Raw genomic sequence first — 16,790 nt, forward strand, 5'->3', positions numbered from 1 at the left:
TAAGTTAATGCCCCCACCTCTTTCCAGAAGGTCCCTAGCATCCCAAGGCATCATTTCAAACCAAGATATGGCATGATCATGTGGGGGAAATGAGCAGCACATCTACAAGTTGATTTCTGGATGAAAAGCAGCTTTGTACATCAAGTACTAGCTACCCTCCTCTCATTGAGCTCAAACTTGGCAGTGTTGTAGTCATTGCATAGCTAACACTGCTAGACATAGTTTTCCCCCAACACTACACATTTGAAACTCATTTTCCTTAGCTCCAAGTTTGTTGTTGCAAACTTGACCTCAGTCAAAACCCGACCTACCCTGCTCCATATGCAACCAAACTTCTCCATTAGCCTCCTGAATGCATGCCCTGAGCTAAAGACATATTTGACTGGTCAAATTATCACTCTGGGCACAGGTGGTCGTGGTGACCACCACCCTGGCGTGCAATATGGGTGCTCTGTACCTTGTTTCCTTCCTCCGGGCCGTTTCTAGCCGATGCAACCTGTCTCCGCATGCCAAAGACCCTCCTTTTGACCGTTCCAATCACTCCCCAACAACAGCTACCTCCAAGCTTCAACTAGGACGCGTGGCCGCCATGCACACGGAGCTCCCGAGCTCTCTCTCCCTCCCCTCTCTTATCTCCTCACCCAAGCTCTCTCTGGTTCCCATCACTCCCTCCTTCCTCCCGAGCCTCCCCTTTCTAGCCTTGGGATCTCCTCATCCTCCTGCCCTGCCATAGCCGAAGCTCCCTCGGCAGCCTCTGCCCGAGCCCGAGCTAGCCAGCTCCCCCTCTCGCCTCTAGCCTCCACGGAGGTCCCTCCTAACCGGCGTGAGCCTCCCCATCACCTCCATCCCCTCCCCATCGCTCCTGGTGCCGAATCAAGTGAGGGCCGTCGGCCTCCCCGCAGCCATCATCACCGACTCCCTTTGCAACATTCCATGCGGGCGCCGTGCATGGGAATGGGGGCGTCACGCTGATACGTCTCCAACGTATCTATAATTTTTGATTGTTCCATGCTATTATATTATCAACTTGGGATGTCTTATATGCATTTATATGCCATTTTATATCATTTTGGGACTAACCTATTAACTTGGTGCCTAGTGCCAGTTTCTGTTTTTCCGTGTTTTTGACCCTTTTCAGAAAAGAATATTAAACGGAGTTCAAACGGAATAAAACCCGCGGGATGATTTTTTCCATAACAGAGGATATCCAGAAGACTTGAGAACCGAGGCAGGAGGTCTCGTGGGAGGTCACGAGCCCCCTAGGCGTGCCCTAGGGGGGCGCCTAGCAGGCTCGTTGCCCCCCTTGCTTCCTCTGCCCTACCTCTTTTGCCTATAAATTCCCAAAAATCCCGAAACAAATAGAGAGAGCCACGAAAATACCTTTCCGCCGCCGCAAGCTTCTGTCTCCGCGAGATCCCATCTGGGGACCGTTCTGGTGCCCTGCCGGAGGGGGATTCAGACACGGAAGGCTTCTTCATCAACACCATTGCCTCTCCGGTGATGCGTGAGTAGTTCACCACAGACCTTGGGGTCCATAGCTAGTAGCTAGATGGCTTCTTCTCTCTCTTGGATCTTCAATACAAAGTTCTCCATGATCTTCATGGAGATCTGTCCGATGTAACTTTCTTTTGCGGTGTGTTTGTTGAGATCCGATAAATTGTGGATTTATGATCAGATTATCTATGAATATTATTCGAGTCTCCTCTAATTTCTTATATGCATGATTTCGTATCCTTGTAATTCTCTTCGAGTTATGGGTTTCGTTTGGCCAACTTGATCTATAATTTTTGCAATGGGAGAAGTGCTTGGTTTTGGGTTCATACCATGCGGTGTCCTCACCTAGTGACAGAAGGGGTAGCGAGGCACGCATCATGTTGTTGCCATCAAGGGTAAAAAGATGGGATTTATATCATATTGCATGAATTTATCCCTCTACATCATGTCATCTTGCTTAAGGTGTTACTCTGTTTGTTATGAACTTAATACACTAGATGCATGTTGGATAGCAGTCCATGTGTGGAGTAATAGTAGTAGATGCAGACAGTATCGGTCTACTTGTCTCGGACATGATGCCTATATGTATGATCATTGCCTTAGATATCGTCATGACTTTGCGCGATTCTATCAATTGCTCGATAGTAATTCGTTCACCCACCGTAATATTTGCTATCATGAGAGAAGCCTCTAGTGAACACTATGGCCCTCGGGTCTATTTTACACATTATATATATTCAGATCTACATACAAAAATACCAAAAATACCTTGCTGCACTTTTATCTATTTACCTTTCATCACTATCAGATCTCACCTTTCAAGTAATCGTGAAGGGATTGACAACCCCTTTATCGCGTTGGGTGCAAGTTTGTTTGTTTTTGCGCAGGTTCATTGGTGCGTCATCTTGATACTCCTACTGGATTGATAACTTGGTTCTCAAACTGAGGGAAAAACTTATCTCTACTTTGCTGCATCACCCTTTCCTCTTCAAGGGAAAAACCAACGCAAGAAGAATTTCACGCGCCCCCCCGAGCCCGCTGGTGCGCTTGCCTCGGCTGGGGATGGACGGAGGCACCGAGGCCAGCGCGGCTGCCCCTCCCTCCGCTGCTCCTCCCTGCCAGCGCGAGGAAGAAGAAGGGCCCAATAGGCGAGGCCCTCCTTTCGGCGAGCCAGGGGCCGGGCCCCGCCATTTTAAGTGGAAGCGCCCCCAGACGCACGTAACTCCCCACGCTGGAAGCGTAATCAGCGATGTGCACCTTTGACGTGGCGGCTCTGCTGGCCAGCTCGCGCGGCTGGGCCGGCCCATCTGCCTAATAGCCGCCTGAATGCAGGTCCCTAAAATCAAGACCTATCCATATATTTGCATTGCACATTTTTCCAGAAGAGTTTCTGTGGGATTAATATTCGAATGCCCATTTGAATATTTTAAACCCCACTTTGTAAATTCCTATAGCATTCAAATCAACTCCAAATGGAGTGATTCCAAATTCGAGAGCCTTCTAATATCATGCCCTATTTTTGAAGCCTTGGTCAACATTTTTGTATGACATATTTCTGTTGCAATAAATAAATAGCTCCATTTTGCTATTTATTCCATGTTATAAACTCCCTAGAATATTCATACCAACTCCAAATCGAGTGAAACAACTTCCTAAATATTTCTAAATTCATGCTCTGTCAAATGAGTTCCTCCACTAATTTTTAGCAGAATATTTTTTGTGGGCTTCATAAAGGACCGCCTATTCCTCCTTTCATCCATTCAAAAATCATTGATGGACCAAATATCCTATAGCAAGCTTCAGGTATTTTTCTTATGACCACAGAGGTCCAAGAAAAATAAAACTCCTATTTATATAGCACTTTTGTTTCTGCTTGCTGTATGGCTTACCGTGTTGTTTCCGGCCTTAGTTGATGGATTAGACGGAGTACTTGGAGTTGGACTGGAAGACCTCGAAGACCCCGAGGACTTATGTGAGCAAAGGCAGGCAACCCTTTGACAATGTTTGAGCAAATATTATACTGCATGCTAGTAGAGCAATTAGTCCCATTGCATATTGCTACGGCGCCAGGAATCCCCGGCGGCCTCTTGAGCTTGCGTTGGTTTTTCCCTTGAAGAGGAAACGGTGATGCAGCACATGAGCAGTAAGTATTTCCCTCAGTTTGAGAACCAAGGTATCAATCCAGTAGGAGAATCAAGCCAAGTGTCCACAGTACCCATGCAAACACAAACGAGCTTGCACCCAACACTATAAAGGGGTTGTCAATCCCTTCAAGATTGATTGCAAAGTGAGATCTGAAGGCGAAAAGTGCAACGAATTAAAAGTGTAAGGCTGAAAATATGGTGTGAAGTAGACCCGGGGGCCATAGTGTTCACTATAGGCTTCTCTCAAAATAGCAAATATTATGGTGGGTGAACAAATTACTGTCGAGCAATTGATAGAACCGCGCAAAGTCATGATGATATCTAAGGCAATGATCATACATATAGGCATCGCTTCCGAGACAAGTGGACCGATACTTTCTGCATCTACTACTATTAGTCCACACATCGACCGCTATCCAGCATGCATCTAGTGTATTGAGTTCATGACGAACAGAGTAACGCCTTAAGCAAGATGACATGATGTAGAGGGATAAATTCAAACCAATGATGTAACCCCATCTTTTTACCCTTGATGGAAACAACACGATGCGTGCCTTGCTACCCCTTCTGTCACTAGGTGAGGTCACCGCACGGTATGAACCCAAAACCAAGCACTTCTCCCATTGCAAGAATCATAGATCAAGTTGGCCAAACAAAACCCACAACTCGAAGAGAATTACAAGGATATGAAATCATGCATATAAGAGATCAGAAGAAACTCAAATAAGATTCATAGATAATGTGATCATAAATCCACAATTCATCGGATCTCAACAAACACACCGCAATAGAAGATTACATCAGACAGATCTCCATAAAGATCATGGAGAACTTTGTATTGAAGATCCAAGAGAGAGAAGAAGCCATCTAGCTACTACCTATGGACCCGTAGGTCTATGGTGAACTACTCACGCATCATCGAAGATGTCATGGTGTTGATGAAGAAGCTCTCTGTATCTGAATCCCCCCTCCGACAGGGCACCAGAACGTGCCCCAGATGGGATCTTGTGGAGACAGAAGCTTGCGACGGCAGAAAAGTATTTTCGTGGATCTCTCGCGCAGTTTTGGAATTTTCCTGAATTTATAGGCGGAAGAGGTAGGGCAGACGAGCCACAGGGGGCCCACAAGCCTGCCAGGCGCGGGCCCCCTGGCCGCACCAGGGGGCTTGTGGGGTCCCCTGGTGGCCTCTGCTTTGGTTCTCAAGTCCCGTGCGTATCTTGTGTTCCAAAAAAAAATCTTTTCGTTAGTTTTATTCCGTTTGGACACCGTTTAAAATCCTCCTCTGAAAAGGGTCAAAAACACGAAAAAAACGGGAACTGTCACTTGGCACTGAGTTAATAAGTTAGTCCCAAAAAATATATAAAAGGCATACAAAACATCCAAAGTTTGACAAGATAATAGCATGGAACCATAAAAAAATATAGATACGTTGGAGACGTATCAAGCATCCCCAAGCTTAACTCCTGCTCGTCCTTGAGTAGGGAAGTGATAAAGACTGAATTTTTGATGTGGAATGCTACCTAGCATAGTTGTCCTTTGTAACTTCTTTCATGTGACATGAATGTTCATATCCGTAAGATTCAAAACAATTGTTTGCTATTGACATGAAAACAATAATACTTCAAGCAAACTAGCAAGGTAATCATGAACTTTCGAAATAACAAGGCCAAAGAAAGTTATCCCTACAAAATCATATAGTCTGGCTATGCTCCATCATCCTCACACAACTAACTTAAATCATGCACAACCAAGGTATTGGCCAAGTAATTGTTTTCGCACTCTTACTTTCTCAAACCTTTTTCAACTCTCACACAATACATGAGCGTGATCCATGGATATAGCACTATGGTGGAATAGAGTGTGGTGGTGGTTGTGAGACAAAAAGGAGGAGATGGTCACATTTACTCGGCGTATCAAAGGGCTATGGAGATGCCCATTAATAGATATCAATGTGAATGAGTAGGGATTTCCATACAAAGGATGCACTAGAGCTATAAGTATGTGAAAGCTCAAAAGGAAAACTAGTGGGTGTGCATCCAACTTGCTTGCTCACGAAGACCTAGGGCAATTTTGAGGAAGCCCATCATTGGAATATACAAGCCAAGTTATATAATGAAAATTCCCACTAGCATATGGTGGTGACAAAACAAGAGGCTCTCAATCATGAAGAACATCATGCTATCATGAAGCACAAGTGTGGAAAGAGATAGTAGCACTGTCCCTTCTCTCTTTTTCTCTCTTTTTTTGTTTGGGCTCTTTGGCCTCTTTTTTTCTATTTTTTATGTGGGCAACTTTGGCCTCTTTTTTTATTTCCTCACATGGGACAATGCTCTAATAATGATAATCGTCACACTTTTATTTACTCATAGCTCAAAGCTTAGAACGATGATGACTCTATAGGAAATGCCTCCGACAGTGTACCGGGATGTGCAACGATCTAGCTTGGTGTATGACGTTGAAATATCTCGCTAGCTATCTTACGATCATGCAATGGAAATATGAGAGTGACGCCACAAGTCATGATACGGAACAGTGGGAGTTGCATGGCAATATATCTCGGAATGGCTATGAAAATGCCATAGTAGGTAGGTATGGTGGCTGTTTCGTGGAAGGCATATGGTGGGTTTGTGCATCGACGAAAATTATGCGGTACTAGAGAGGCTAGCAATGGTGGAAGGTGAAAGTGCATCTATACCATGGACTCACATTAGTCATGAAGAACTCACATACTTATTGTGAAAGTTTTTATTAGTGATCAAAACAAAGTGCTAAACGCATGCTCCTAGGGGAAGGGTTGGTAGGTGTAAACCATCGCGCGATCCCGACCGCAACACAAAGGATGACAATCAATAGATCAATTATGCTCCGACTTCCTAACATAGCGGTTCACCATACGTGCATATTACGGGAATCACTAACTTCAACACAAGTATTTCTAGATTCACAACACCCTACTAACATGACTCTTAATATTACCAAATCCACGTCTCAAAACTAATTGAGAGGAATCAAACTTCTCTTCTACTCAATGCACGTGAAGATGGAAGTTTTATCGTATCCTCTTTGGATACATATCACCGGGACTACTTTCATAGCACAAGCCAACTACCAAGTTACGCACCGTCGTGCTCTAAAAGATCTAAGTGAAGCACATAGAGCAACATGGTCTAGCTCAAAAGATATAAGTGAAGCACAATGAGCATTCTAGCAAATTCACGATGAGTGCATGTCTCTCTCAAAAGGTGTGCAGCAAGGATGATTGTGACACAACAAAAATAACAAACTCCTACGATACAAGACGCTCCAAGAAAAACACATATTATGTGGTGAATAAAAATATAGCTCCAAGTAATGTTACCGATGGATTAAAGATGAAAGAGGAAATGCCTTCCCGGGGCATCCCCAAGAATAGCCTTTTTGGTGTCCTTGAATTTGGCTTGGGATGCCTTGGGCATCCCCAAGCTTGAGCTCTTTCCACTCTTTATCCCTTTGTCCATGAGAACATCACCCAAAACTTGAAAACTTCACAACACAAAACTTAAACAGAAACTCGTGGTATCATTTGTTGGGGAACGTCGCATGGGAAACAAAAAATTTCCTACGCGCACGAAGTCCTATCATGGTGATGTCCATCTACGAGAGGGGATTTCCGATCTACGTACCCTTGTAGATCGCACAGCAGAAGCGTTAAGAAACGCGGTTGATGTAGTGGAACGTCCTCATGTCCCTCGATCCGCCCCGCGAACCGTCCCACGAACCGTCCCGCGATCCGTCCCACGATCCGCTCCGATCTAGTGCCGAATGGACGGCACCTCCGCGTTCAACACACGTACAGCTCGACGATGATCTCGGCCTTCTTGATCCAGCAAGAGAGACGGAGAGGTAGATGAGTTCTCCAGCAGCGTGACGGCGCTCCGGAGGTTGGTGGTGATCTAATCTCAACAGGGCTCCGCCCGAGCCCCGGAGAAACGCGATCTAGAGGTAAAACCATGGAGGTATGTGGTCGGGCCGCCGTGGCAAAAGTTGTCTCAAATCAGCCTAAAACCCCACTATATATAGGAGGGAGGGAGGGGAGGAGGCAGCCTCAAAACCTAAAGGTTTGGCCGAAATTGGAGGTGGAGGAGTCCTACTCGAATCCTACTTGGAGTAGGATTCCACCTTCCCACTTTGAAACTCTTTCCACCTTGTGTTTTTTCCTTCTCAAACCTTATGGGCCTTAGTGGGAACTTATTCCAGCCCACTAGGGGCTGGTTTATCTCTTCCCATAGCCCATGAGACCCCTTGGGGCGTGACACCCCTCCTGATGGTCCCCGGCACCCCTCCTGGCACTCCCAGTACACTACCGATGAGCCCGAAACATTTCCGGTAATGCACGAAAACCTTCCGGTAACCAAATGAGGTCATCTTATATATCAATCTTCGTTTCTGGACCATTCCGGAAACCCTCGTGACGTCCGTGATCTCATCCGGGACTCCAAACAACATTCGGTAACCAACCACATAACTCAAATACGCATAAAACAACGTCGAACCTTAAGTGTGCAGACCCTACGGGCTCGAGAACTATGTAGACATGACCCAAGTGACTCCTCGGTCAATATCCAATAGCGGGACCTGGATGCCCATATTGGATCCTACATATTGTACGAAGATCTTATCGTTTGAACCTCAGTGCCGAGGATTCATATAATCCCGTATGTCATTCCCTTTGTCCTTCGGTATGTTACTTGCACGAGATTCGATCGTCAGTATCCGCATACCTATTTCAATATCGTTTACCGGCAAGTATCTTTACTCGTTCCGTAATACAAGATCCCGCAACTTACACTAAGTCAAAATGCTTGCAAGGCTTGTGTGTGATGTTGTATTACCGAGTGGGCCCCGAGATACCTCTCCGTCACACGGAGTGACAAATCCCAGTCTCGATCCATACTAACTCAACGAACACCTTCGGAGATACCTGTAGAGCATGTTTATAGTCACCCAGTTACGTTGCGACGTTTGATACACACAAAGCATTCCTCCGGTGTTAGTGAGTTATATGATCTCATGGTCATAGGAACAAATACTTGACACGCAGAAAACAGTAGCAACAAAATGACACGATCAACATGCTACATCTATTAGTTTGGGTCTAGTCCATCACATAATTCTCCTAATGATGTGTTCCCGTTATCAAGTGACAACACTTGCCTATTGTCAGGAAACCTTGACCATCTTTGATCAACAAGCTAGTCAACTAGAGGCTTACTAGGGACAATGTTTTGTCTATGTATCCACACATGCACTGTGTTTCCAATCAATACAATTATAGCATGGATAATAAACGATTATTATGAACAAATAAATATAATAATAACTAAATTATTATTGCCTTTAGGGCATATTTCCAACAGTCTCCCACTTGCACTAGAGTCAATAATCTAGTTCACATCAACATGTGATTCCAATGAATCCAACACCCATATAGTTATGGGGTCTGATCACGTCTTGCTCGTGAGAGAGGTTTTAGTCAACGGTTCTGAAACTTTCAGATCCGTGTGTTCTTTACAAATCTTTATGTCATCTTATAGATGCTGCTACTATGTGCTATTCGGAAATACTCCAAATATCTACTCTACTATACGAATCCGTTTCACTACTCATAGTTATTCGGATTAGTGTCAAAGCTTGCATCGACGTAACCCTTTACGACGAACTTTTTAACCACCTCCATAATCGAGAAAAGTTCCTTAGTCCATCAGTTACTAACGATAAATTTTGACCGCTGCTAGTGATTCAATCATGGATCACTCTCTGTACCTCTCAACTGACTTTGAGTCAAGGCACACATCAGGTGCGGTACCCGGCATGGCATACTTCAGATTCTACGGCCAAGGCATAGAAGATGACCTTCGTCTATTCTCTTTATCCTGGCGGGGTTGGGTTTTGAGTCTTACTCCAATTCACGCCACACAACACAACCAAGAACTCCTTCTTTGCTGATCTATTTTTAACTCCTTCAAAAACTTGTCAAGGCATGCATCTTGTTGAAACTTCTATTAAGCACTTTCGATCTATCTCCATAGATCTCTGATGCTCAACGTTCAAGTAGCGCAATCCAGGTATTCTTTTGAAAACTCCTTTCAAACAACCTTGTAGGCTTTACAGAAATTCTACATTACTTCTGATCCACAATATGTCAACCACATATACTTATCAAAAATTCTATAGTGCTCCCACTCACTTCTTTGGAAATACAAGTTTCTCATAAATCTTGTACAAACCCAAAATCTTTGATCATCACATCAAAGTGTATATTCCAACTCCGAGATGCTTGCACCAGTCCATTGAAGGATCGCTGGATCTTGCATACTTGCTAGTATCTTTAGGATCGACAAAACCTCCTGGTTGTATCACATACAATGTTTGCTCAAGGAAACCGTCGAGGAAACAATGTTTTGACATCCTATGTGCAATATTTCATAATTAATGCATCAACTACTAACATAATTCTAACAGACTTTTAGCATCGCTACGAGTGAGAAAGTCTCATCATAGTCAACTGTTTGATCTTGTCGGAAACATCTTTGCGACAAGTCGAGCTTTTCTTAATAGTGACTTATCACCATCACCGTCTGTCTTCCTTTTAAAGATCCATCTTTACTCAACAGTCCTATGACCATCAAGTAGTTCTTCCAAAGTCTACACTTTGTTTTCATACATGGAACATCTCTCGGATTTCATGACTTCCATCCATTTGTCGGAATCCGGGCCCACCATTGCTTTCTCCATAACTCGTAGGTTCACTGTTGCACAACAACATGACCTCCAAGACAGGGTTACCATACCACTCTGCAGCAGTACTCGACCTTGTCAACCTACGAGGCTTGTAGTAACTTGATCCGATGCTCGATGATCACCATCATCAGCTTTCACTTCAATTGGTGTAGGCGCCACAGGAACAACTTCCTGCGCCCTACTACACACTGGTTGAAGTGATGGTTCAATAACCTCATCAAGTTCTACCACCCTCCCACTCAATTGTTTTCGAGAGAAACCTTTCCTCGAGAAAGGATCCGTTTCTAGAAACAAACACTTTGCTTTCGGATCTAAGATAGGAGATGTACCCAACTGTTTAGGATATCCTATGAAGATGCATTTATCCGCTTTGGGTTCGAGCTTATCAGACTGAAACTTTTTCACATAAGTGTCGAAGCCCCAAACTTTCAAGAAACGACAGTTTAGATTTCTCTAAACCTCAGTCTATACTGTGTCATCTCAACGGAAATACGTGGTGACCTATTTAAAGTGGATGCGGTTGTCTCTAATGCATAACCCATAAACGATAGTGGTAATTCGATAAGAGACATCATAGCATGCACCATACCAAATAGTGCGTGGCTATGACGTTTAGACACATCATCACACTATGATGTTCCAGGTGGCATGAACTGCGAAACAATTTCCACATTGTCTTAACTGCGTACCAAAACTCGTAACTCAGATATTCATTTCTATGATCATATCGTAGACAGTTTATCCTCTTGTTACGACGAACTTCACTCCTGAAACAGAATTGAACCTTTCAATATTTCAGACTTGTGATTCATTAAGTAAATACTCTTGTATCTGCTCAAATCGTCATTGAAGTAAGAACATAATGATATCCACTGCGTGCCTCAGCATCCATTGGACTGCATACATCAAAATGTATCACTTCCAACAAGTTACTATCTTGTTTCATCTCAATGAAAACAAGGCCTTGCTCATGTGGTATGATTTGCATGTCACTAGTGATTCAAAATCAAGTGAGTATAAAGATCCATCAGCATGGAGCCTCTTCATGCAATTTATACCAACATGACTCAAGCGGCAGTGCCACAAGTAAGTGGTACTATCATCATTACCTCGTATCTTTTGGCACCAATATCATGAACATGTGTAACACTACGATCGAGATTCATTAAACCATTGAAGGTGATTATTCAAGCAAATAGAGTAACCATTATTCTCTTTAAATGAGTAATCGTATTGCAATAAACACGATCCAATCATCTTCATGCTTAACGCAAGCACCAAATAACAATTAAATAGGTTTAACACCAATCCCGATGGTAGAGGGAGCGTGCGACGTTTGATCATATCAACCTTGGAAACACTTCCAACACGTATCGTCACCTCGCCTTTAGCTAGTCTCCGTTTATGTCGTAGCTTTCGTTTCGTGTTACTAATCACTTAGCAACCGAACCGGTATCCAATACCCTCGTGCTACTAGGAGTACTAGTAAAGTACACATCAACATCATGTATATCAAATATACTTCTTTCAACTTTTGCCAGCCTTCTTATCTACCAAGTATCTAGAGTTGCTCCGCCTCAGTGACCGTTCCCCTCATAACAGAAGCACTTAGTCCCGGGCTTGGGTTTAATCTGGGGTCTCTTCATTAGTGCAGCAACTGCTTTTCCGTTTCACGAAGTATCCCTTCTAGCCCTTGCCTTTCTCGAAACTTAGTGGTTTTACTAACCATCAACTATTGATGCTCCTTCCTGATTTCTACTCTCGCAGTGTCAAACATCGCGAATCGCTCAAGGATCATTGTATCTATCCTTGATATGTTATAGTTCATCACGAAGCTCTCACAGCTTGGTGGCAGTGACTTTGGAGAACCATCACTATCTTATCTGGAAGATCAACTCCCACTTGATTCAAGCGATTGTCGTACTCAGATAATCTGAGCACACGCTCAACGATTGAGATTTTCTCCTTTACTTCGTGGGCAAAGAATTTTGTCAGAGGTCTCATACCTCTTAACAAGGGCACAAGCATGAAATAACAATTTCATCTCTTTAGAACATCACTCATGTTCCGTGACGTTTCAAAACGTCTTCGGCGCCTTGCTTCTAAGCCATTAAGTATTTTGTACTGAACTATCGTGTAGTTATCAGAAACGTGTATGTCGGATGTTCACAACATCTACAGACGACGCTCGAGGTGCAGCACACCGAGTGGTGCATTAAGGACATAAGCCTTCTGCACAGCAACGAGGACAATCCTCGGTTCTACAGACTCAGTCTGCAAAGTTTGCTACTATCAACTTTCAACTAAATTTTCTCTAGGAACATATTAAAAACAGTAGAGCTATAGCGCAAGCTACATCGTAATTCGCAAAGACCATTAGACTATGTTCATGACAATTAGTTCAATTAATCATATTACTTAATAACTCCCACTCAAAAAGTACATCTCTCTAGTCATTTGAGTGGTACATGATCCAAATCCACTATCTCAAGTCCGATCATCACGTGAGTCGAGAATAGTTTTAGTGGTAAGCATCTCTATGCTAATCATATCAACTATACGATTCATGCTCGACCTTTCGGTCTCATGTGTTCCGAGGCCATGTCTGCACATGCTAGGCTCGTCAAGCTTAACCCGAGTGTTCCGCGTGTGCAACTGTTTTGCACCCGTTGTATGTGAACGTTGAGTCTATCACACCCGATCATCACGTGGTGTCTCGAAACGAAGAACTGTCGCAACGGTGCACAGTCGGGGAGAACACAATTTTGTCTTGAAATTTTAGTGAGAGATCACCTCATAATGCTACCGTCGTTCTAAGCAAGATAAGGTGCATAAAGGATTAACATCACATGCAATTCATAAGTGACATGATATGGCCATGATCAGGTGCTTCTTGATCTCCATCACCAAAGCACCGGCACGATCTTCTTGTCACCGGCGTTACACCATGATCTCCATCATCATGATCTCTATCAACATGTCGCCATCGGGGTTGTCGTGCTACTCATGCTATTACTACTAAAGCTACGTCCTAGCAATATAGTAAACACATCTGCAAGCACAAACGTTAGTTTAAAGACAACCCTATGGCTCCTGCCGGTTGCCGTACCATCGACGTGCAAGTCGATATTAACTATTACAACATGATCATCTCATACATCCAATATATCACATCACATCGTTGGCCATATCACATCACAAGCATACCCTGCAAAAACAAGTTAGACGTCCTCTAATTGTTGTTGCATGTTTTACATGGTGACCATGGGTATCTAGTAGGATCGCATCTTACTTACGCAAACACCACAACGGAGATATATGAATTGCTATTTAACCTCATCCAAGGACCTCCTCGGTCAAATCCGATTCAACTAAAGTTGGAGAAACCGACACTTGCCAGTCATCTTTGAGCAACGGAGTTACTCGTAGCGACGAAACCAGTCTCTCGTAAGCGTACGAGTAATGTCGGTCCAAGCCGCTTCAATCCAACAATACCGCAGAATCAAGAAAAGACTAAGGAGGGCAGCAAGACGCACATCACCGCCCACAAAAACTTTTGTGTTCTACTCGAGATTACATCTACGCATGAACCTAGGTCATGATGCCACTGTTGGGGAACGTCGCATGGGAAACAAAAAATTTCCTACGCGCACGAAGTCCTATCATGGTGATGTCCATCTATGAGAGGGGATTTCCGATCTACGTACCCTTGTAGATCACACAGCAGAAGCGTTAAGAAACGCGTTTGATGTAGTTGAACGTCCTCATGTCCCTCGATCCGCCCTGCGAACCGTCCCACGAACCGTCCCGCGATCCGTCCCACGATCCGCTCCGATCTAGTGCCGAACGGACGGCACACGTACAGCTCGACGATGATCTCGACCTTATTGATCCAGCAAGAGAGATGGAGAGGTAGATGAGTTCTCTAGCAGCGTGACGGCGCTCCGGAGGTTGGTGGTGATCTAATCTCAGCAGGGCTCCGCCCGAGCCCCGCAGAAACGCGATCTAGAGGTAAAACCGTGGAGGTATGTGGTCGGGCTGCCGTGACAAAAGTTGTCTCAAATTAGCCCTAAAACCCCACTATATATAGGAGGGAGGGAGGGGAGGAGGCAGCCTCAAAACCTGAAGGTTTGGCCGAAATTGGAGGTGGAGGAGCCCTACTCCAATCCTACTTGGAGTAGGATTCCACCTTCCCACTTTGAAACTCTTTCCACCTTGTGTTTTTTCCTTCTCAAACCTTATGGGCCTTAGTGGGAACTTATTCCAGCCCACTAGGGGCTGGTTTATCTCTTCCCATAGCCCATGAGATCCCTTGGGGCGTGACACCCCTCCCGATGGTCCCCGGCACCCCTCCCGGCACTCCCAGTACACTACCGATGAGCCCGAAGCTTTTCCGGTAATGCACGAAAACCTTCCGGTAACCAAATGAGGTCATCCTATATATCAATCTTTGTTTCCGGACCATTTCGGAAACCCTCGTGACGTCCGTGATCTCATCCGGGACTCCAAACAACATTCGGTAACCAACCATATAACTCAAATACGCATAAAACAACGTCGAACCTTAAGAGTGCAGACCCTGCGGGCTCGAGAACTATGTAGACATGACCCAAGTGACTCCTCGGTCAATATCCAATAGCGGGACCTGGATGCCCATATTGGATCCTACATATTCTACGAAGATCTTATCGTTTGAACCTCAGTGCCAAGGATTCATATAATCCCGTATGTCATTCCCTTTGTCCTTCGGTATGTGACTTGCCCGAGATTCGATCGTCAGTATCCGCATACCTATTTCAATCTCGTTTACCGGCAAGTCTCTTTACTCGTTCCGTAATACAAGATCCCGCAACTTACACTAAGTCACAATGCTTGCAAGGCTTGTGTGTGATGTTGTATTACCGAGTGGGCCCCGAGATGCCTCTCCGTCACACGGAGTGACAAATCCCAGTCTCGATCCATACTAACTAAACGAACACCTTCGGAGATACCCGTAGAGCATCTTTATAGTCACCAAGTTACGTTGCGACGTTTGATACACACAAAGCATTCCTCCGGTGTGAGTCAGTTATAAGATCTCATGGTCACAGGAACAAATACTTGACACGCAGAAAACAGTAGCAACAAAATGACACGATCAACATGCTACGTCTATTAGTTTGGGTCTAGTCCATCACATGATTCTCCTAATGATGTCATCCCGTTATCAAGTGACAACACTTGCCTATGGTTAGGAAACCTTGACCATCTTTGATCAACAAGCTAGTCAACTAGAGGCTTACTAGGGACAGTGTTTTGTCTATGTATCCACACATGCACTGTGTTTCCAATCAATACGATTATATCATGGATAATAAACGATTATTATGAACAAAGAAATATAATAATAACTAATTTATTATTGCCTCTAGGGCATATTTCAAACATCATTAGCACAAGAAAACAAACTACCACCTCTTTAGGTAGTGTAGCAATATTGATTTCTATTTATATTGGTGTTAGGTTACTGTATTCTCACTTTTTCATGGCTAGTACCCCCCGATACTATCCATAGTTTCATCAAAACAAGCAACCAACACAACAAAAAACAGAATCTGTCAAAAACAAACCAATCTGTAGCAATCTATATACTTTGTATACTTCTGGTACCTCAAAAATTCTGAAACATTACGACTGCCTGGGAAAAAGGCATATCAACCAGTAGAAAAACGAAGCAACTCAAAAGCTCTTTTTGAATAAAAATGAAAAATAATTTCCTGAGCGCAAAGTTTCTGTGTTTTTCCAGCAGGATCAAACAACCATGATCAAAACTAGTCATAAAGGTTTTGCTTGGCTCAAACACAAAAAGAAACACAAAAAACACAATCATAACAGAATTATGATGGTGTGGACATAACAAAACATAAATAAAAAGATAAATTCATTGGGTTGCCTCCCAAGAAGCACTATTGTTTAACACCCTTAGCTAGGCAAAAGGTGATGGAATCACGTATCGTCATCTTTGGTGCTCAAACCATAAGTAGCCCTTGATGTTTGCTGTGTATCCCTTGCAACGGTGCCAGAAATAGTTGTGTCGACGACACCATGAATCCTTCAGCTACGGCTACGCCTTAAGGGACTCCTAGGCTAGTATGCAAAGGATTTCCCCCGTGGCCTTGGAGCCTTGCGTTGGTGTTCCCTCGAAGCGGAAAGGGTGATGTAGCACAACGACGGTAAGTATTTCCCTCAGTTTGAGAACCAAGGTATCAATCCGGCGGAAGAGTATCTCAAGATCCTGCACAAACACAAAAGCTTGCACCCAACGCTATGAAGGGGTTGTCAATCCCTTATAGATTGTTTGCCAAGTGAGAACTGAAAGCCACAAAGTAACAA

The sequence above is a fragment of the Hordeum vulgare genome, chromosome 3H (assembly GCF_904849725.1).
Source record: "Hordeum vulgare subsp. vulgare chromosome 3H, MorexV3_pseudomolecules_assembly, whole genome shotgun sequence".
Lineage (NCBI taxonomy): Eukaryota > Viridiplantae > Streptophyta > Magnoliopsida > Poales > Poaceae > Hordeum > Hordeum vulgare.